We start from the raw sequence: 23,439 nt of genomic DNA on the forward strand, positions 1-23,439 counted from the left end.
TATACCCTAATAGATCTGCTGCAGTGTACCTTGAAGAAGGTTTCTCTTCTGGTTTTCGCATCCCCGTCCAGATCCCGCCTTCCACTACCGACCCACCAAATCAAAAATCAGTCAGGGAGCGACCTGACATAGCCATCAAGAAAATAAATAAAGAACTATTGGCGGGCCGGGTCGCGGGCCCATTTTTAACTTCACCTATAGCCAACCTTCACATTTCCCCGCTAGGCATAGTTCCTAAAAAGGCCCCAGGAGAATTTAGGTTGATTCATAATCTTTCTCACCCTAGGGGTAGCTCAGTTAATGACGGTATCCCACAAGAGCTTTGTACGGTAAAATACGCCTCCTTTGACCACGCCGTGAAGCTGGTTCGCCAGTTTGGCGTAGGGGCCATGATGGCGAAGTGCGATATCGAATCGGCCTTCCGCCTCCTTCCTGTACACCCCCACGACTACAAATGGTTGGGTTTTAGGTTCAAGGGCGCTTATTTCATCGACAAAGCTATGCCCATGGGATGTTCCGTCGCTTGTTCGGCCTTTGAGACATTTAGCACATTCTTGGATTGGGCCCTGCGCGCTAGGTCTGGTCTGTCAGGTGTCACGCATTACCTGGACGACTTCCTTTTCGTGGGAGGAGCTCACACTGCTGACTGCGCAGGCCTCATGGAGGCCTTTGCTTCCCTTACGAGCGAACTGGGGGTGCCGCTAGCAGCCGATAAAACTGAAGGACCCGTTTCTCGATTGACGTACTTAGGTATTGAATTGGATACGGTAGCGCAAACCTCGCGTTTACCGGCAGAAAAGCTTGCAGCCCTCAAGGAGTTAATTAGACAGCTCATTCCCCGCAAAAAGGTCACGTTGAGACAAATCCAATCACTGCTAGGGCATCTCAATTTCGCTTGTAGAGTAATCTCACCTGGGCGCCCCTTTTGCCTGAGGGTCGCCAGGCTCACTGTGGGGCTAACCCGACCTTTCCATAGGGCACGTCTGCCAAAAGGGGTCAAAGCGGACCTTGTGACCTGGCTGACCTTCCTAGAACACTACAATGGCGTATCTTTATGGCAGGATAACATTACTCTACGTTCAGACTTTCAGATCCATTCAGACGCATCAGGCGCATTGGGTTTTGGGGTTTATTTCAAAGGGAGATGGTGTGCTGAACCTTGGCCTCCCAGCTGGAAAAACACAGATATTACTCGGGATTTAACATTTTTAGAATTCTTTCCCATAGTGGTAGCGGTGCATCTTTGGTCGGACGACTTCAGGAACCGGAGAGTCTGCTTCAACACGGACAATCAAGCAGTAGTCAGTGTACTTACCAGGCAATCGTCGCGCTCGGGAAGGGTGTCGGCCCTCCTACGTCATTTTGTGCTGCGTAGTCTCGAGTTAAATATGCACTTCTCAGCCAAATTTGTGCCGGGGCAGAATAATAATATCGCAGATGCTTTGTCTCGTTTCCAGATGGACCGCTTCCGCTCATTAGCACCAGATGCGCAGCAGTGTCCAGAGAGGTTCCCGGACCATCTATGGAACCTTGGGAACGAGAAATCCTAAAGGGAGTATTTGCTTCCGTGGCCCCCGCTACCCTCAGCTCCTACAAGCGGGCATGGGCAGACTTCCTTGCCTTCCGGCAGAAGGGCGCTGGTGTGCGCCTCGAAGGGCCGCCAACCCCTGAGGAGGTTATGCAATACGTGGTGCACCTCAGAGGGCTGGGTCGCGCCGCCAAGACGCTGGGCATACACACGGCAGCTATCACCTTTTTCTCGAAATCTCTCTATCTCATCGACCCTTGCGATAACTTCCATTTGCGTAGAGCAATGGAAGGCTGGCGTAGGCTGCAGCCTCCCGTGGCTGATTCCAGGCGGCCCATCACGTTCAACATGCTTACTCAAATCCATAAGCAATTGAGAACCCTGTGTTGGTCCAAATTCGAAGCGCGGCTGTTTTCGGCAGCCTTTTCGTTAGCTTACTTCGGGGCCCTTAGGGTTGGCGAGGTGGTGTGTGAGGACCACCCTGACGGGGTCACCCGGGGTATATTATTACAGGATCTATCACTGTCCGACTCCCTAGCTCTTGTTCATGTCCGCCAGTCAAAGACGGACCAGAAGGGGAAAGGCGCTACCATTCGCCTCCCGGCAACAGGCGCTGCAGGTCCTTGTCCAGTGAAGGACACCAGACGTTATCTTCACCTCCGACCGCCGGGACCCGGCCCATTACTCATTCACCATGATGGTGCTAGGCTTACCCGTCAGCAATTTACCAGGGTACTTCGCAAAGCCATTGCATCTTGCGGGTACAACCCCACTGAATTTTCTGCCCATTCCTTTAGAATAGGTGCTGCTACTTCTGCCATGCACCTAGGCTTGTCATCAGAAAGGATCCAGGAGATGGGGAGGTGGAAGTCGAACGCCTACAAAAGGTACATTCGCACGTAGGTCGATTCCTGTAGCGGTGCTGACCCCGGCCTTTTTTCATCTCTATTTTTCAGGTTACCATTTCATCCGGGTTTGGATAGCTGGGCACAGTATAGTGCATTGGGCCCAGAGAAGGGCAATCGAAGTTGGTCTGGGAAGCGGGCTCGGCCTCCCAAAAAATGTTGAGGTGTCCTGGATATCCAGAAGGGGCATGCTGTGGAGCGAGTTGCTACCGATTATCCAAGCCCGGGCTGCTTCACTTGGCCCCCCAGATTTTCTGATTGTGCAGCTCGGTGAAAACGACCTAGCTTACCGCAACGCGGTCGATCTGAGGTTACATATATGCAAGGATTTGGATGTTATGATGGACAGTTTTCCGGGGATGACGATACTGTGGTCCTCCTTGCTGGAGAGGCGCTGTTGGCGTGATGGACGTTGCCCAAAAGCCTTGAACAATTCCAGGAGGCTTTTGAACTCATTCGTGGCCCGCAGAGTGTTATCACTGAATGGCCGGGTTATACAGCACCCCACCTTGAAACGAAGTGAAGCAGCCCTCTATCATGATGATGGCGTGCACCTTTCTCCTATCGGGAATGACACCTGGCTACAGAAAGTGATTGCTGGCATAAGAGATGTCCTGTATGAGGTAGATCTTAATTAGGTGAATAAGAGAGTAGGGTCACACTCCCTCGGTAAATAATTAATTAATGATCTGATATCCTATTTTTAAAATAAAATAAAAAAAATTTGAGCTGAGTACTAAACTACTAATTAGGGTTACGCTAAATTAACTGTTGTGGTTATTATAACATGTGAGCGGATTGGCGGCGAGCCTGGGGGGGCTCGAGTGGCGGTTAGGCGTTGGAAATTTGCATAACAATAAGATGGAGGAGGGGCAGATTGCGTCATCACCTGCCCAAATTTGGAGAAGTAATTCCGTTAAAGGATTCCGGGGGCGAGGCTTGGTCCAGAGCCGGGAGTCGCCAGGGCCGTAAGGCACGCCCCGTACGGTGGCCACAGGAGGAGTTCCGGTTGATCTGCATCGCCGGGTTCCTTCTGGTGGTTAACTTCTCACGGACTTCAACACACGGGTTGGAGTCGGATTTAGTCTGATAGGTTCCAACGCCTAAGCCAATTCCGCTCAACATGCATAATTAATAAAGTTGTGGCCTGAACCACCCAATTTAACCCTTAAATTCTGTGTCACGAGTCAATTATTTCACTGATCGGAGGGACTTGCTACACAAAGCCACTTCCGTGCTTTTGCCGGAGGTGGAGTTGTGGGCAGCCCGACGAGCCCATTGCGTGGGGGCTGCAGTTCCAGCACCCACGCAATGGAACCCTCCAACTGCGTCACCCACGCCCCTGTCCAATAGGGACGAGGGGGCGGGGCCGCAGCGCTTAAATCCACCCGCGTTGCCGGAAATCGGTCTCTTTAATCCAGTTCGCCGGAGCGAACAGAAGCACCCGCCCACCCGCCCCTTAAAAAGAGAATAGGGGGCGCTGCTGCGGACCTGGTCGGTTGCCTGGTTAGTCAGTGGACCGGGTAGGACTTTTCCCATACTGGGCTAGCCATGATGGGTTTTTCGCCTACCTCGTAGCATGTCGTCACAACTTAGGTTAGGCGGTTAGGCGTTGGAAATTTGCATAACAATAAGATGGAGGAGGGGCAGATTGCGTCATCACCTGCCCAAATTTGGAGAAGTAATTCCGTTAAAGGATTCCGGGGGCGAGGCTTGGTCCAGAGCCGGGAGTCGCCAGGGCCGTAAGGCACGCCCCGTACGGTGGCCACAGGAGGAGTTCCGGTTGATCTGCATCGCCGGGTTCCTTCTGGTGGTTAACTTCTCACGGACTTCAACACACGGGTTGGAGTCGGATTTAGTCTGATAGGTTCCAACGCCTAAGCCAATTCCGCTCAACATGCATAATTAATAAAGTTGTGGCCTGAACCACCCAATTTAACCCTTAAATTCTGTGTCACGAGTCAATTATTTCACTGATCGGAGGGACTTGCTACACAACTGAGGGACACTAGATTAGTACCATATATAAGGATGAATATGCCCAATTCATAGCCTTGTTCAGTATTAGTGTGAGCTCTCTTCTTAGGGTGCCAAAAAGAAGTCTGTACCCATCCCTGCTACTGCTAGTGGCAATCAAGGCAGTGGGGCAGCTATAGACCATGTGGTGCATTATAATAATGACTTGAATTGCAGGCTCGTGGTGAAAATAAATGAAATAAATGCAGGGCCGTTATCCTGTCATGGCTTATAGTGAGGGCTCAATTCAGATCTAGTGATATCATCAGACAGTGCAAGCTACTGGATGTTTCTGCACAGATGCAGCATGACTTTATCTGAAACACACAAGCCAGGCTGATTCTAGCTACTTGCTCTCTGCTTAATAATGGCAGGCAATAGATGAATAGATCCTCCTTGTTCACCTCTACAAGAGTCAGAACTGGAGCCACTCTATCAGGACCAGGCCTATTAACAATCTGGTCGAATAACAGAATTGCATTATCTCATTCACCTTCACAACAACCCATTTAGGAAGGCAAATGGAAGGTGAATTTCCCAAGTCTATCCAGAAAATCGGGTCTCATTGACTCATAGAATTCTAGAGCTTGAAGTGTCATCTAATCCAACCCACTGCAATGCAGGAATCTTAAGTAGATCATACATGACAGATGGACATCCAACCTGTGCTTAAAAACCTCCAAGGAAGGAGGGTCCACCACCTTTCATGCAAGTCTGTTCCACTGGCAAACAGCTTTTGCTGTCATAAAGTTCTTCCTGATGTTTAGTCGGAATCTCCTTTCTTATAACTTGAATCCATTGGTCCAAGCCTCTGGAGCAGAAGAAAACAAGCTTGCTCCATTCTCCACGTGACAGCCCTTTAGATATTTGAAGATGGCTACCATATCTCCTCTCAGTCTCCTCTTTACCAGGCTAAAATACCCAATTCGCTTAACCATTCCTTGGTTTCCATATCCTTGATCACCTTGGTTGCCCTCTTCTACACACCTTCCAGCTTGTCAAGATCCTTCTTAAATTGTGGCACCTAGAACTGGACACGGTACTCCAGGTGTGGTCTGTCACCAAGGCAGAATAGAGTGATACTATGAGGTTATCCCGTAGCAAAACGTCACAACTTTGGCGGTTTCAGGCCTTGGGCGGAATCCTTTAGTCTATCTTCCACCTGGGTCCCTTAACTGTCCTTGTAAGACTTTCTAAATCTACTGTATATCAAACGATGAGGGATTGTTAAACATTTAAAACACTTTCCAGACTAAATTTTTATTACTATCATCCTCAGATTCCCCTCCTTTTTAAACTGAAGCTTGCTATTTCTGTAGAGCTGTGTAAATATATATTAATTCAATCATGAATTAGCCGAATTAGTTATTGTAGAAATAGCTCCAGTACCCATCTTGAAATGTATTTTAAGCCCTATTTAAAATGCCTGAGCAATTTAATCAGCAGCCGTTTATGCAAATACATATTTGCATCAATATACTGTATCTGTGAAGAGTTGTACAGAAAAAAGCAGGGGGGCCACAACAAAGGAATGCAAACAAGATTTTAACCTTTAGAAACGTCTAAAATGTGAAAACAGCACAGCTTTTAAAATGCAAATACAGTGGTGCCTCAGGTTACAGACGCTTCAGGTTACAGACTCCACTAACCCAGAAATAGTACCTTGGGTTAAGAACTTTGCTTCAGGATGAGAACAGAAATTGCGCAGTGGCGGCGCGGCGGCAGCAGAAGGCCCCATTAGCTAAAGTGGAACCTCAGGTTAAGAACAGTTTCAGGTTAAGAAGGAACCTCCGGAACGAATTAAGTTCTTAACCCGAGGTACCACTGTAATCAAAGGAGCAGACTAGACAATCAGTTGAGAAGATCGGTGCACAGCTCCCCCCATTCTTTCCAGTGGCACTTGAGTGGGAGAAAGCGGATTGTAAATTGCGTACTAGCAATAGGCTAGCCTTTGTATATGCTCAAACAATTTCCTGCAGAAGACAAACCAGCTAAAATTTAGTCTGCAAATGATTTGCAAAACAAAATTGTTCTTCATTTGTTGGACAAATTCTTAAATGGTATGGTGTTGTTCCTTTTCTCGTGACATTTAGTCAAGCATAGCAGTAGCAGAGAACAGAAAGATAGGTATTTATGTACTGGCTGAGAATGTCTGAGCAATCCCTGAAGTAATTACAGGTAGGGTTTAAAGAGTGTGATCTTGACGAATGTGAAGGAACCAACAGTGAAACTCAAAAGAATGCCATTTTGGATAATTGAGAACATAATGCAGCACTTGTTTTTGAACTGACAGAAAATACATCACTTTTCTTCCCCCCAGAGTTCTGATCTGGAGATATAGCTTGCAGACTACACAATGAGAGCGAGCAGTTTGAATCTAATTCTTCTAGATTTTCACACTGGCTGCTAGATCTGTTTTATGCTGGTCAGAAGCTCTGCCAAGTCTTCAACTCGTTTGGTGTTATTTGAGAATTGGCTCACGGTGTTGAGCCTGGTGCTGACCCTGGGTTTGTTACTGTGAAATATGTGGATTGGCTATGAGATGTTTATTGCTTAAGATCTCCAGCAGGCTGCAGAACTGGATTGCTTGCATGCATAAGATACCCTTGATTCTTTCTCCCAGGCAGCCCTACACCCCACTAGCTCAATATAAAGCCTGGGATGGAGTAGCCCTGTTAAATTAACAGTCTGAAATACTGTGTTGGGTCAAGGAATGGATTATGGGATTAGTAGTCCATGACACATGGAAAGCTCCACGTTGGCTAAACCTGTTATAAGGCAAAGTGAAGATGTCACAGAATGCAACTCAGCTGTCAGATTTTCTTTATACTGAGAAATAAGATTCATTGGCAACACATCTGTGGGATAATAGTCTTGCCAAGCATGTTAAAACAGTCTAGTTACATAATATTCATTAATGCACACCTGCTTAACTGACTTGTTTCAGATCTGTTGGTTTGCTTACATTTTGTTCGTGGGAACCTCTGGACTCCTCTATAGACATTTTCCATATGAAAGGTACATTTGTAGAGGAAAAAGGAGCAAAGATAATATTTGTATCATAGCTGTAAGGGGGACTCCCTACAGGGAGCCAGCCCCCATCATCCTAACGTCCACCTCATCAAGTACAGAGAGCACCAGTGGTTCTGAAGCAGCCAGAGGGGGAGGAAGAGACTTGGAGGGGGAGAGAACTCAGAGTGAAGGACAATGGGAAAGCTCGGAGGCGGAGGGAGGCAGGAAGACACTTGAGAGCCAGGGAACCGACTGCTGAGGGAGGGAACTGAAAGGGCATTGCTCCTTCCGGCGCCAGAAATGAGGAGAGCACCGCAACGCAGGTAAAGGGGGCGGCGTTTTGGGGTGCCCAGACTACTTTGCTGGCGTAGGAACAGACGTATGCCATTGCCGGATTCTGATTCGGGATGAGAGGTCATGTTTTTAAGCTGTCTCTACACTGTAAATAATTAGCACAATAAATGTCTTGAAAGACAACCGGACTCAAGCGGAGTTACTCTAGAGTAGCCACGACGACCCTCTGACAATAGCTATATGTCCTTTCACCTGACTGTAATTTGAATATGCTATTGTTGACATCCATCTGTCTTGAGAAACAATGGAGTGCGCATTAGCAGCACAAAGTGACCTTCCCAGGGCACAAGCCTGGGCAGTATGTATGGAGGCCCTAGGCTGGCTGCCCAAACAACAAGACCCCCACCCCACCCTGCACCACTGTCGGCCTCGCTGATGTGGCCCAAAGAAAAGCAGAGCAGAAATTTGGCAGCAGCTTGGCTGCAGGAGTTACCAGAAGGAAGTGTACAAGGCACCATCCAAACGCTTAGGGGAGTCCACTCCAGATTTGTGTAGGGCTTGCTCCTAAGCCTTTTCTTAGCAGCAGAGGTTTAGGATCAGAATTATGAAATGATACAGATGATAGACAGACATCCAGACAGACATCTTTCATTTATGGGCAGGCCAGGTCGTCCTCTTATATACCTGCTGGGATTGACAAGGGATTGGCAAGGATTGGCTGGGACAGACAAGGATATCACCTGAATCTCATATCTCTCCTGCAGCTGCCTCTAATTTAACTTTTGGGGGAATTAATTAGCATAACACGTCATGTGCATGGAAGTTATATATATATAACCAGAATCCCAACACATATAATGGGAGGTGCCATTTTGTGGTTCGCCTCGGATGCCAAAATGTCTTGGGCCATCCCTGTTAGGGATGCTGAGATAATTGTTGGGATACCCCTCTTCCCCTCATAGAGCTACAGTTCCAAGTGGGTTTAACAATCAATTCCGCTTCCCAGGGAACTCTGGAGAGACCAACAGCTTCAGCTATGGATGCTAGTTCCTTATATAAGTGCCACATATGAGTCCATAGGTCTATCTCTCTCATCAAACAATGTGGGAACTGAAAAACATAATCATGTCATAAGTGTCCTCAAAAAGTAAATGAAAGACAGCAGATTTGACGTTTTTGAAACATTGTGTATCTGGACAGAAAGCATGTGTTTCCTCAGTCAACAACAACAACAAAAATAGCTGGAAACACCCAAAGCATTTAAAAAAAACACACAACTCTTCGGCCTCCAGTTTGTAAACTCAGCCATTTTCATCCAGTTTCTGTGAACTGTGGACAGCTTGTACCCATCACCCAAGAGATCCTCCAAATTACACCTCAGTTTTTATAAGGAACAGAATTGCTCCTGCCAGAATTGCTCGCGATGGAGAATGGCAGCTGTCTTGAATCATAGAGCCCTCCTGCAGCTCTCTAACAATATAAACATAAATAATAGCTTGAATTTTATGCATAATTAAAGACAAAAACCTTCAGGAGTCATAACACATAGCTGGATTTAGACCGAAGCCTCTGGGCTTTTTAGGCTAAGGTTGAGCATGTGGTGCCACCAACTGGAGTTTGGTCAAATGATGAATTTACAGACATTGCCCTGCTCTTCTAAACACAAGATGCATCTTGTACTGGGGCATTGCTAGGTGAATGCACCTGCCACCACTCCACATCTCTTTCTAGTATACAAACGTCTAGTATAACTGACAAAATGCTGTCATGATGTGCATCTATCCCGCCCCTTATCACCAACAGCAAATAATACGGGATGGGGATGCATCTAAAATGATGCCATCATCTTGCCATTTGCATTGCAACTAGACCGCGATGGAGAAACCTTTTTCTGCCAAAGCGCAACATTCCGGCAGAGTGCAAGGTGAATGCTAAAGTAAGTTAAAGATAAAGGGACCCCTGACCATTCGGTCCAGTCGCAGACAACTCTGGGGTTGCGGCGCTCATCTCGCTTTACTGGCCAAGGGAGCTGGCATTTGTCCGCAGACAGCTTGTCCGCAGTGGCCAGCATCACTAAGCCGCTTTCTGGCGAACCAGAGCAGCACACGGAAACACCGTTGACCTTCCCGCCAGAGCAGTACCAATTTATCTACTGCCACTTTGTGCTTTCGAAGTGCTAGGCTGGCAGGAGCAGGAACCGAGCAATGGGAGCTCACTCCGTCGTGGGGATTCGAACCGCCAAGCCCAAGAGCAGGGGTCAGCAACCTTTTTCAGCTGAGGGCCGTGGGCCAGTCCACCATCCCTCAGACCATGTGGTGGGGGGGAGGCGGGGGCAATGAACAAATTCCTTTGCCACACAAATAACCCAGAGATGCATTTTAAATAAAAGGACAAATTCTACTCATGTAAAAACACACTGATTCCCGGACCGTCCACGGGCCGGATTGAGAAGGCAATTGGGCCGCATCCAGCCCCCCATGGGCCTTAGGTCGCCTACCCCTGCCCAAGAGGCTCAGTGGTTTAACCCACAGCGCCACCCACTGTTGGTTAGATTGGGCAGACATCTGCATCAATCGGGATTTTTTTAAAGCAGTAGGGCTGTAGGGGAAAGGGGTGATCCATGGAAATTGTAGCACATGAGAGGGTTAATCCACCTCTCCCCAGCTCCCCACTCTTTACAAAGAGTGCCCCCACCCACCTCATTTGACAGTTGAGCGATTGGAGACATTTGTTGTGCAGAAAGAGATTTGCGGCTGCAAGTTACAGTGTATAGGGACGGTTGGCCTTTCCTTCTCCACCTTTGACATACACTGGAAATCTCCCCTGGCAATTAGGTTTATGACCATTATACCAGGAAGAATGGCAAGAGACATGTTTGTGTCTGTTGTAATATCTAACACTGCTCTTGGGCTGTGCACACATCTTAAAGCAGCCCTGTTTAGGGAAGCTTTTAATGTTTGGTGGATTTCTGTATTTTAATGTTTTGTTGGAAGCCGCCCAGAGTGGCTGGGGGAACCCAGCCAGATGGGCGGGGTATAAATAATAAATTATTATTATTATTATTATTATTATTATTATTATTATTATTATTACCATTTATTTACTCTGCATCCAATATGCTCACACTTCTGGTTTGAGAAGCAGTCTTCACATTGCATTAGCCATGATCCACATCTTTTCTTCTTCTTTTTTAAGCTTTCCTATTCTTTTTTTAATGGTTTTTTCACAAATTAATACATTTTAACTTAACCGTTTCAAACATTAAAATAAAAGGTTCTTTTGAACCTTCGGACCTCCATCCCTCCTTCCATGGGTTCCCTATTTAAGATTGCTGCAACTTTTGCCATTATCTATCTGTTAAATATCCATAATTATCATAAATAATTCCACATTACAAGTGCCATGACATCCCTACCAATGATTTTAACTGTTTACAGTGGTCTTTTAAATAAATTAAAATTTTACTCCAGTCTTTTAAAACTACTTGATCTTCCTGGTTTCGGATCTTCCCCGTCAGTTTTGCCATCTCTGCATACTCCACCAGTTTCGTCAGCCATTCTTCTTCTGTTGGTACTTCTCCTTCCTTCCATCTCTGGGCTTTTTTAATCCACCCTGTTATTTGTGAGGAAATACAGCATTTTCATGCATTTCTCCCCAAACCAGCTTTAATCCAAATTGAGAAAAAGAATGACCTAACGGTATTTTCAATCAACAACGTGTACACAGCCCTGGCCACTCTATTTCAGGGGTCAGCAAGGCTTACCAGGCATGGGCCGGATCACTTCCGTGGAGATCCTCTGTGGGCTGGACCTGCGTCGGAAATCACTTCTGCACATGCCCAGACACCGAAAATCGTGCTGCGCAGAAGCGTTTTCATTGTCTGGGCGTTTCTGACTATCGGTCGAATAAAGTATATTGAATTGAATTGTCTGGGCATGCGCAGAAGCAATTTCCGGAGCTGCGGAAGAGAGTCCCTGCGCCGCAATGTGCTGACTTAGCGCAGCACGCGGAGACTCTCTGAGTGGGCAGCTTGGTTCGGGGGCGGCTCATGGACCTTTTAAGCGACCCTTATGGGCTGCTTCCGGCCCATGGGCCTTAGGTTGCCGACCTCTGCTCTATTCCATGCTGTTCTGCACCATATCCCACTATTACTTTTTCTTTCTTTCTTCTTTTACTCTTGCTTTGCCTTCCCTTGCCTTGCCTCATCTTTCTTGAATCATGGGGAGCTGCCACTTGCCTCTTCTGATGATTATCGATGGCCCATATAACCTGACCATTCTATCAGACTCTTTCCTGGACTTCACCACTTGGTTCTTAAACTTCCGCTGGAGATGGGCCACACACGCTGATGGCATAAAAGCTTCACAATCCTATTCATGCATGTCGAAGTACCATTAAATTCAGTGGAGTTTGCTCCCAGGTTAAGTGTGATTAGGAATGCAGCCTAAATTAAAAATAAACTCTTTTCTTGGCTTGTGAATTTCAGGCCCTCAATACTAAACAAGTTAAGTCCACTGCCTGACCCCACAGTGCAAGAACCAACTGTTTTAAGTTCACTTAACATCTGAAAATAACCCAAAGTAGGATGCATTCAAGGCTGTAGTACTTAAGAGCCCATAGGTATTTATTGATCTCATTTCCTATGACACTTTTTAAGGCTAAGGCATTTAAAGGGGGCTTACCTAGAAAATGAAAGATAGAACTGAAATGTCTTATTGCAATAAAACTAAACTAAAAACATTTCACAACCCTGCACAACTCTCATTCGTATAAAAACATTTAAAACAAACTAGATGATAACATATTAGGCATAGCTGACAGATCATCCCAAAGATGCCTGGCATGCGGTGAAGTATAAAACACATAAGAAGAGATAATGAAAAGGCATAATCAATATTTGTATTAAGGCTTTCTACCAAAACATCCGTAAGATAAAATACAGGTAGAGTGATTTCCAAAGGAAAATCTGGAATGCTCCGGGGCATCAAAGGCATTCTGTAAAAATGTGCATTAAAACAAACATATTGCCTTCAATAAAATATGTAGTCAAGGAAGCAGTTATCTAGAAAACAGCATCTGGCACTCCTTCAAAAAGTTTGTAAACTACAAAAACAAGCCATAAAGTTCTTTATCACCTTGTCCAATGCTAATAATTTGCAGTTTCAGAACATGTAAAGCATGCAGTGTTAAAGATGTTCTGCATTAAAAGATCACACTACAATTGTTAGACATCATTTTTTAAAAAGCAAACAAAGTGATGAGTCCAGGCAGGCTGTCCTTGAGATTTCCACCAATTTTGTTTATCATACCTCTGTTAGTAGGGAATCAACTTTCTCTTATTGTACTCTGGAATTGAAATAATAAAGTAGAACAGTCCTGAACAATAATCTCATTTTCGAATATGCAGTGCTATGTTTCAGTTTTACCAGGGCAATCTGCTTACTCAGTGGGAGATAATTTACTTGTGTATTTTCTTCGTTGGAGACACAGATCATCCTACCGCTGCAATCCTATAAACACACCCTTTGAAGCAAATATAATTAAATTCAATGTAATTGAACAATCAGGATGGGGATGCATTCTGTAAAGCTGAAGAGCTGAATTAGTGCAACATTGGTTTGGGGAAAGTAGCTTTGTCTACCACTCTGCACATGGGAGAGGTGATACGACACGACCCAGAAACATCACTGCCACTCCACAATCAATGTACCAGGGGCTGGTGTAGGGAATTGTATCTTCCCAGTAACAAAATACGATGGTTTCCTTTTGGGGAAATATGAACATATTCTGTTTCCTTGGGGGAAGATGTCTGGATCCAACAATTGGAGGATAGGTTTGTCTGTCTAGGCTGTAAGATTGCAATCTGTTCATTGTCAGAATTTAATCCATCTGGGAATGTCACATAATACGAAATAATAAGCATCTGGTCTAGAGTTTTAACTACAGACAGAAGCACTGCCTTTGAACTCCATTAGGATATATAACATCTGTTTACTGTATTCCAGTCAAGAGAGAAAATACATTGTGAAACCAACATTTAGAAACCAGTATGTCTTTCCCCCCAATTTCCATAGCTTAAGTTTCATTTCAACTTCCTTCTCATCCAATTCAATCAAGCTTTCCTCCAATTCAGTTAGAGAAAAGTTTATAAATTGAAAAATATCATATGCAAGTTGATGAGTATTAAAATTAAAAATACACCAACACATCCTTTCAGTTTGCTAAACCTGGCAGAAGGTGTGTCATTTGTTGTAGCTCAGGCATCCCCAAACTTCGGCTCTCCAGATGTTTTCCCCAACCACTGGTCCTGTTAGCTAGGGATCATGGGAGTTGTAGGCCAAAACATCTGGAGGGCCGCAGTTTGGGGATGCCTGTTGTAGCTCACTTGAGTACTGCACTCTTTTAGATTTTCCTTTCAAATATTTTTATATGTAGGACTGTTTCACTTCCATAGACATGTTGAGGAATCTGGGTGAACATGTTTGGGCTTAAAGCAGGGAGGAGATGGAAGTTCATGCATGTTCGGTCCCTTATATCTCATAGGAACTGGCTCTGCTTCCAGTCTGTTGAACACAAAGATCCGAAGGGAGTTTCTAATCACATCTAGCTAGATACAGTTAGAAGTCTTCTCATGATCAGGAACTCTAACAGTGTGGGGTGGACATATGAGGAGATATCGGAGACTGAGTCTGTGTGTGCACATTTCCTATTTTAAGGTTACACACATTCACCCAAATACCAGCTAAGACTTTAATACTGTTCTAAAATAAAAATGGTGGCCAAGCTGTGATTTGACTTCATTGAGAAAAAGATCAGTACTTTTGTTGTTAGAACAAATTAACTGAGTCCTGGCAGACAATTAAAGTGATTTCTTTTAATCAACAGTGGCCACTAATTGAGTGTTAAGAGAATGCTACAAGTACATTCCCATTCTTCAGCATGCTACATTTAGTAAAAGGTTCTATTCAATTATAAGAATGAATAAGGACAGGAAATGGCTTCGCGTGATGTGCAATTTCTAGAAGACAAAGGCATTTATATTCATTCAGGCAGCGGAAAATAGATATTCCATTATTATGATTACTGTTGATTTGGATTGTTCTGTGTTAATAACTCAGCAAGAAGGTGCCATGGCCATAGCACAGATAGTGATTTATCGTTTTCTTAAAAATTGAGTCTAAAGCCACAAATGTTTGCTCAGATTCTGTTCTTTAAGCAAGTAATTACTTTAAGTCATACTGTAGACAAAAACAAGTTCTCTTCTCATTCATTGCATATCAAAGACACATTCAGACTTCTGCATTAGTTAGTTAATTATGGTTAATTTATGCTGCTTTGTGACCCTCAGACTGCATCTCTGAACTCAGAAAGTTATTGCGGGGCCACACTCACATGGGGATGAAAAATTCAACAAGCAGCTCCAGGGCTTGCATATTTCCCCTCATTATAGGAGCACATTGGGAAACAGAAGCCTACGGATGTTTAGATCTATGACTTTCCCCAGTGCACCCTGGAACACCCCTGATCTGCCCTCTTACAAGTTGTACCAGTATCAGAGCTCTGGCATCAGTGAGGTGAGGGCCACAGAGGTTTCTGCAGTGGCAAGGAGAGTTTAATAAAGTTGGATCCCTCTCTACAAGAGTGGACTACTCTCGCCACTGGGAGATCCTAAATGTCCTGTTGCTCTGGGATGCCCTCCCAGGGACCTTAGGATTGTAGAGTTAATGATTGGGGTAATGTTTCAGTAGGAAACCATTAGGGTATGCATTTTGCTTACCTGACAGTAATTCTTAACAGTTATGACTGATTCTGTTAGGGTTGTATGTAAATGGCAATAACCATTTCCCAGCCATTTTACACCCCTCAAACTCAGCTGTTTTGTTTCGGCTGTAACATTAAATAATACATTAACACGTCAGTTTCTTTGACAGAAGCATCTAGATTGTGTGTGTGTGTGTGTGTGTGTGTGTGTGTGTGTGTGTGTGTAAAAAACAGAGCAGCATTCCTCTAAATACATAGACACCAGTATACAGAGTATGGCTTTTAACTTCCCAGTTCTACATTGCCAGTAACCAGCTTCTAGTGCCTCCCTCTTTTTCTCTCAGAAAATATTGTAAATTGGACTATACATCTCCAGCAGAGCAGGATATTAACTTTTAGGTCTTGGAAGAAAATGAAAAGTAAATTTTGGCAGGATTTTCTGCCGCACGTTTGCCTTTAAAATAACGGTCAGAGTAGGTTGCTTTGAGTTGGGGTTAAAATACAGTGGAACCTCGGTTTATGAACACCTCGGTTTATGAATTTTCGGTTTATGAACACTGCGGACCCATCTGGAACGGATTAATTCATTTTCCATTACTTTCAATGGGAAAGTTTGCTTCAGTTTATGAACGCTTCAGTTTATGAACAGACTTCCGGAACCAATTACACCCATGCTTCAGTTTATGAACGCTTCAGTTTAAGTACTCCGTGGACCCGTCTGGAACGGATTAATCCACTTTCCATTACTTTCAATGGGAAAGTTTGCTTCAGTTTATGAACGCTTACTCCGCGGGCCGTCTGGAACGGATTAATTTACTTTCCATTACTTTCAATGGGAAAGTTCGCTTCAGTTTATGAACGCTTCAGTTTATGAACAGACTTCCGGAACCAATTGTGTTCATAAACTGAGGTACCACTGTATAGGCAACTGGTATTTCTTAAATATTATGAGAGTCAAGACTTTTAAGTAACCTATAAAATGGGGGCCTGAATGCACTCCAATTCACAGCATCTCTGAAGATCTATTCTGATTTTGGTTCTATACTCTGAATGTCCCTGGAAATACTGAATGCTGCTGCTCATGGTCTTTTCAATATTTACAAAGCAAATGATAACTTCTCTGGGCTTTTGGAGACATCCAAAGCAAATGTTAATTTTTCCTGTGCTTTAATTGACCATCTGTACAAATGCGTAATAGGCCAGAGTTCACTTCTGCCAGTATTGAAATCATGGTGCCCAAAACACCAGAGGTCAGAGGTCATCATGGGCATGGGAGAAACTCCTGCTGTCAAGCCTCACATCACTTCCAATTTGCTGACACACCTGCAAGTGAGCTCTGCCTTCTGTTGGAAAATAATGTCAAGTCAAAGGGAATTCATGGTTCCTTCAACAGGCCTGAGTTTGGGGCATTAGAAGGCAAAATAATATCACTTTTGATTGTGCGGCTCTGAAATATCTAGGAGTACCTGAAACATATTATAGAGCCATCTGAATAACATTGACCTATTGCCATGCTTTTGTGCTGTTGAAGCAGAATATAAAAGCTGAAGAGAAGTCAGATGTAAGGATCTGAGTTAAGCCTCTTGTGTGAAAAAACAACAACCTGAATAAGGCTATTTAATTAGTGGACTCCATTATTTACAGTGAAACTGACTATAAAACAATGTTCTCTCCCTGCCGCCCCAGGAAACTGAACAGAAGATGCTATAAACTCACTTTCTAAATAGTAAGATCCATGTGGCTTATCAGCAAATTGCATGGATTTATAGGATAAAAAAGGAGGCGATCAATATTTTTTTAAGTGGCAAGCAACAAAAGGGAATAAGTAGAAAATTGCTTTTTCAAAAAGTAGGATGGTGCAAGCTATGGAGATAAGGGGTAATGGCTGTGACAAATCAGCATTCATTTTTATATTTCACAGAACCATAATTAATATACTTAGGACACTGTATAGCAATGACTAACAATTGCTCAAATACAGTCCCACATGCTTGAATCATAAATATGATGGATGCTCAGCACTCCTAGCTTGAAGTTCTGTCCAGCAGCAGATTTAGATTGGTATGAAGACGATAAAGCACCTTATATATAATTCCATTTAATAGCCTAACAGTGACAGTCAGTGGCTGTTTGGCTTAGTGCTAGAGAGTTGATGTACTGCAATGGAAACTCCACCGTAGGGCTCGACAAGAGGCATATAAATAAGTGCCACTTAATTGTGACAAATTATCTTTGCACTTCTATTTTAGAAACTTTCCTATAAGTCAAAGCTGGCCATTTCTAAGAACAGCGCCTGACTAACATGGTACACGGATTAGTAAGAGACAGGACAGACAATTAAAAGCAAATGTTGCTTGGGTTGGGAGAGACGTCAGCTGACAGACTCCAGGAAATGAGGTGCTGTGTCTTTTTTCGCTCCTCCTTTGGTTTCTTTTGCTTCAATTTAGGAGTTAATGATGGTTTGAAAACTGTTTGTGAACGGACTTCCCACTGTCTCTGATCCTACTTCCAGGTTTTTAAACCAAGGTGGGAGACAACCATAAGACATTCCACAGCAAGAGAATGGAACTTTTGGCTGCACTACAACTCCCATCATCCCCGGCAAGCCTGACCAGTGGCCAGGAATGATGGGAGCTGCAGTTCAGCAACATCTGGAGAGCCCAAGGTTCCTCACATCTGCTCTATAGCTTGAGTTAATATGTCAGTGGCTTTAGGTACAAAGGATCCTGTAACTGTGCGAAGGTTTTCACCAGGCACCCCCAAACTCGGCCCTCCAGATGTTTCGGGACTACAATTCCCATCATCCCTGCTCACTGGTCCTGTTGGCTAGGGATGATGAGAGTTGTAGTCCCAAAACATCTGGAGGGCCGAGTTTGGGGGTGCCTGGTTTTCACCTTTATTATTTTACCCTTCCCTTTTAAGACAAATCTTTCTGTATAATGTTCTGTGTTGCCTGCTGACCTGCATTCGCTGCTTTGAACTTGAATTTAAATATAGCACGTCATTCAGATATTTGTTACAAAGTTATTACTATTGAACACAGATGTTGGTCCTCTTTCTATTTTCCCGTTAATTCAGCACCCAGATTGAAGTGTGACTTGAGAAAGGCTAAAGTACAGTAGGAGCACGATCTGTTGAGAGTTGTATGGGTGGTTCATATCTAAAAACCTGTTGAAATTCTCACTGGAAAGAGTCCAGTGTTTGTGGCTGAAGATTGTGTGATAAACCCCAGTCAAGTCTTGACTTCTGTTTCAGATGTGTTGGACTGCAGCTCGGTGGCAGAGCATCTTTGAAAGGTTATATAACAGTGGGGCAGCAGCTGCTTTACATGCATAAGGTCTCGGATTCAACCCCCTGCACCTTCAGGTGCAGCTGTCTGAAATCCCAGAGAACCACTACCAGATGGACCAATGGTCTCATGGGGCCATCCAAGATCTCAGGAGACCTTCCCAGTGCCCTGTCAGCAAGACAGAGAACTTAAAATCACTTTATGTGATAGGAAATCCCTCTTGAACAGCATGTGATGAGACAAATGGGGACCGGGGTGGGGTGCAAGAGGAAAGGGAGAAATTAGCAGAATTGTCTTCTGCAAGCAAAAGTGTGTTTCTGTTTGCTCAAGGCATCACTGCATTCAAGTCCATTTATTTAGGATCAGGCTGTAAAATCTAAGCATCGTGTTGACTGTAAAAAACAGCATTTACTTATTTCTTTCCTTCCCAGGTAGGAAAGGCCCAAAGCTTTGGTAACTGCTTATCTTAGGTAGTCATGGATATGAGTCATGGGCTCTGAGATTACCGCATAGCTGCATAAATTGCACAGATGGAAATTTACCGGAATACACTCTACTGGGTTTTATAGAGACCTGTTATGGTTTTGTAAAATGCATGGTACCGTACAAGCATCACGCTCAACTCCAGGAGTTCAACAGTGAAAAGGAACCAGGCTTACTTTGCACATTTAGTAGGAGAGCAGTGGTCCTATAGTCTCTGAAGTTACTGGTACTAGTAAAAGCCATTAGTGTAATGCCATAGGCTCTGAGCTTCAATAATTTATCCTATATGCCTTCCAAGTTTAAAGAGTGCTTTCTGCTGCCATGGAAACGGAGCTGATAGGAATAAACATCCCCCATTATCAAACCAATTTAAAAACAAAAGGCATTATGAACTCCAAGTTATCTAGGTTACATTTGCCATTTTTTTATTGGGTAACAGGATGCTATGCTACTCAGCTATGAAATACCCCAGAAAGCTTGAAATTCATTGAGCAATAATAGCTGTCACAGAATAGAGGCAGAAAAAGCAAGCCTCGTTAACTTTGCATGCTTCAGCGAGCAATTAAAATATGATTACATTTGCATTGCTCAAAATAATATAGCATGGCAAGTTATGGCAAGATCGTCGTAGCAATCCCTCACTAATCTCACCTCATGCCAGCCAGTTAGAAACATTATTAATACATCTTCAATTCATATATACATGGCACTGTTCTGCAGCTTTCCGGATATGGTTTAGCATTAAAAAAACTCTGTGGGCCAAACGAGATGCTACTTAATGCATATTTTAAAAATGCAAACAGCAGCAGCAAGGAGTCCTGAACAGTGGCAGAACCACAGGGGGCAGGTTTGAGGAGAGAAGAGTTTTTCAATGTTCCCTTCCGTTGTCTTCCTAAGGAAAATCACCCCCTCCCAACGCTGCCTTATTTATTGGCAAAGCCCCCCCCCCAACAACAACGAGGGCTCCTAGATGCATGCTAGAATTAGTTGCCACCAGACTGGTTAAGTCCTGAGTCACTGAAAAGTTGTTTTCCTTATTTTAGGGCGGGTTTGTTTTTTTGACGTTCTACTTTCAATTAGTGGCAGTTTCTGGTGTTTGCTTTTGTGCCAAATATTCTGTGATTCACCATGATTTTTGGATGAACGCTTTTTAGTATATAGTTTTAACTGATATTTTTATTGTGTCATTTTGCATTTGACTTCCCTTATGAATTGCTTTGGGGCCATTTCTGGTTGTGTGAAGTGAAAAATGAATCTAATAAACTAAACCAACCCTTTATAATGTTCCTGAAGGATTCATCTGAAATTGGTTGGGCCTGCTAAACCTGACTTCATCATCTACACTGTGGTCTAAACCACCATGCCTCTTGGGCTTCCCAATCAGAAGGTCAGTGGTTTGATTCCCCGTGATGGGGTGAGCTCTCGTTGCTCTGTCCCAGCCATCCTAGCAATTCGAAAGCACACCAGTGCAAGTAGACAAATAGGTACCGCTGCAGCAGGCAGGGCCGTCTTAAGCATAGCTGGCGCCCTAGCACGAACTATCCCTCCGGTGGCCCCCCTCCTGTTTTCAAGTGCGGTTGCCGTGTGGGCGCAGCGCGGCTGCCGCACGGGCGGAGCACCGCGGCACCCCCCTGGCGGCCGGGTGCCTTGGGCCACCCAGCCTCGTCTTAGGACTGGCCCTGGCAGCAGGAAGGTAAACGGTGTTTCCATGCGCTCTGGTTTCCATCATGGTATTCCGTTGCGCCAGAAGTGGTTTAGTCATGCTGGCCACAGCGCAGTCTTTAGCATATGCGCCACTGGGGTGCAAAGATCCGCCCAGCGCCCCCAAATTTAGTTAAGCCCCCATATTAACTTTTATTATGATGTAAGAGTTGATTTCGCGCTCACAGCGCCGTTGAGAATGACAAGCGCCGTCGTCGAGTCTAGCGCCGCCGTTGTGAATGACAAGCACCGCCGCTGGCACGGCGCATCTTTGGTAAATGAGCACACAAAGTCGAAAGTCCTTTAGTGAAACAGTAGGTATACATTTCGGTAATATATGTATTTTGTTTTTCTAGCTTGATCAAAATTATTTATTTCATAACAGGTAGATAGTTAAGATCTTGGGCGACTTCAGGGGCGGGTGCCTGGCGCCCCCCAGAATTCAGTGCCCGGGTGCCCCACACCCCTTGCACCCCCAGGTAAAGATGGCCCTGGCTGGCCACATGACCCAGAAAGCTGTCTGTGGACAAACGCCGGCTCCCTTGGCCTGAAAGCGAGATGAACGCCGCAACCGTTGCCTTTGACTGGATTTAACCATGCAGGGGTTCCTTTAGCTTACCTTCACATCTAGAGTTTCCTTCTAACTTTGCGAGGGTCACAGTTTCCCATCTGGACCCTACTCCAATAATATAATTTCCCCCCCCCCAAATAATCTGGAAGATGCAGTCCGAATACTTCCACTCTTTCCAAAGAGGACTATTTCAGGTCAAGGCACAATGGAGGCTGGCCCATTTGAGCAAGTGGGGCATAGAAACATAGGAAGCTGCCTATGGCTGGTCTATCTAGCTCAGTACAGTGGTACCTCGGTTTACAAACACAATTGGTTCCGGAAGTCTGTACTTAACCTGAAGTGTTACTTATCCTGAAGCGAACTTTCCCATTGAAAGTAATGGAAAGTGGATTAATCCGTTCCAGACGGGTCCGTGGAGTACTTAAACTGAAAATACTCAAACCGAGGCATACTTAAACCGAGGTATGACTGTATTGTATACAGCGACTGGCAGTGAATCAACCAAGTTTCCAACAGAAGTCTCTCCCAGCCCTACCTGGAGATGCGAGGAATTGAACTTGAGACCTTCTGCATGCAAGACGGATGCTCTAGCACAGAGATGCATTTTCCATACTGCCCTACTAACCTGAATCTGCCTTCAGCCAGCCCTTACTTGCCTGCCTTCTTTCTTGGAAGCAATGAAAGGGGTGGCAGTGCTGGTCAGCATCCTCCTGCTTAGCTTTCGGATTGACCCTTGCAGAACTCAGTAGGGAGGATGACGACGAACATGGCTAGACTAAGCTGACTCTGGCGGTCATGGCCTGGGCCTGGGGCTCCACCTCCTGTTGACTTCCCTTCTCTGCCTGACCTATCCCAGCCACCACTGTCTAGGCAGCCCATCTCCAGGGAAGCGAGCCAAAGCAGAAATTAATGACATTGTTTCCTCCCTTATGTTTTTCAATGCTTTTTTTCTCAGGGATATGCAAATCTGAGCAGGATTTGGTACCATTAAAGAGAAACAGAGGAAGAAGAAGCTCTCTCCCCACCACCACCAGTCATTTCATCAAGCAGTGTGTGTAATTCTATAATCACTGGTTTGGTTTATACAACCTCACAATGCTGCTGTAAAGCAGTTTTGTGCTTGGTAAGCCCTCCATAGCAGACGTAATAAAAGCTTGTTGGAAGTATAAATCTGACATTATTGAAGTTTCAGCTTGCTGCGCTTGGGATGCAGAGACATCGCCCAAATGCCTATGTGCCATCTGGCAAAAGGTAAGTGGTATGATCCACATCTCCCTTGGATAACCCCCCCCCCACAGAATTTCACTTGTTAAATTCCCTTCACTGTCTCAGGAGTTCCAAAAGGGGGCGTCTGATTTGAGGTGAGCAACATACCTTTCAGTTGTCCCTAGGTGGCTTGCGCAGTATCAGATCAGCTTTCTTGCAGTCCAGTCACTCTGTCTACAGGATACAATCAAACCCTCGGTTTGCGACTGCCTCCGTTTGCGACCGCTTCGGTTTCCAACCACCGCAGACCCGGAAGTGTTTACATCCAGGTTCCGTGGCGCTCGGATGCACAGAAGCGATCTGCGCAGCATGTGTGGGCACAGAAGAACTCTATCGGCGCTTCGCACATGCACTGAAGCGTGCCTTCGGCGAGCGACTGATTTGGGGAGCGACCAGCTCCGCGGAACGGATTGTGGTCGCAAACCGAGGCACCACTGTATTTTTGTGGTTTGACTCTTGCAGCAAAAACTGCAAACCAGTGTGGTGTAGTGGTTAAGAGCGGTAGACTTGTAATCTGGGGAACCGGGTTCGCGTCTCCCCTCCTCCACATGCAGCTGCTGGGTGACCTTGGGCTAGTCACACTTCTCTGAAGTCTCTCAGCCCCACACACCTC

The sequence above is a fragment of the Zootoca vivipara genome, chromosome 7 (genome assembly GCF_965207765.1).
Source record: "Zootoca vivipara chromosome 7, rZooViv2.hap1.1, whole genome shotgun sequence".
Classification (NCBI taxonomy): domain Eukaryota; kingdom Metazoa; phylum Chordata; class Lepidosauria; order Squamata; family Lacertidae; genus Zootoca; species Zootoca vivipara.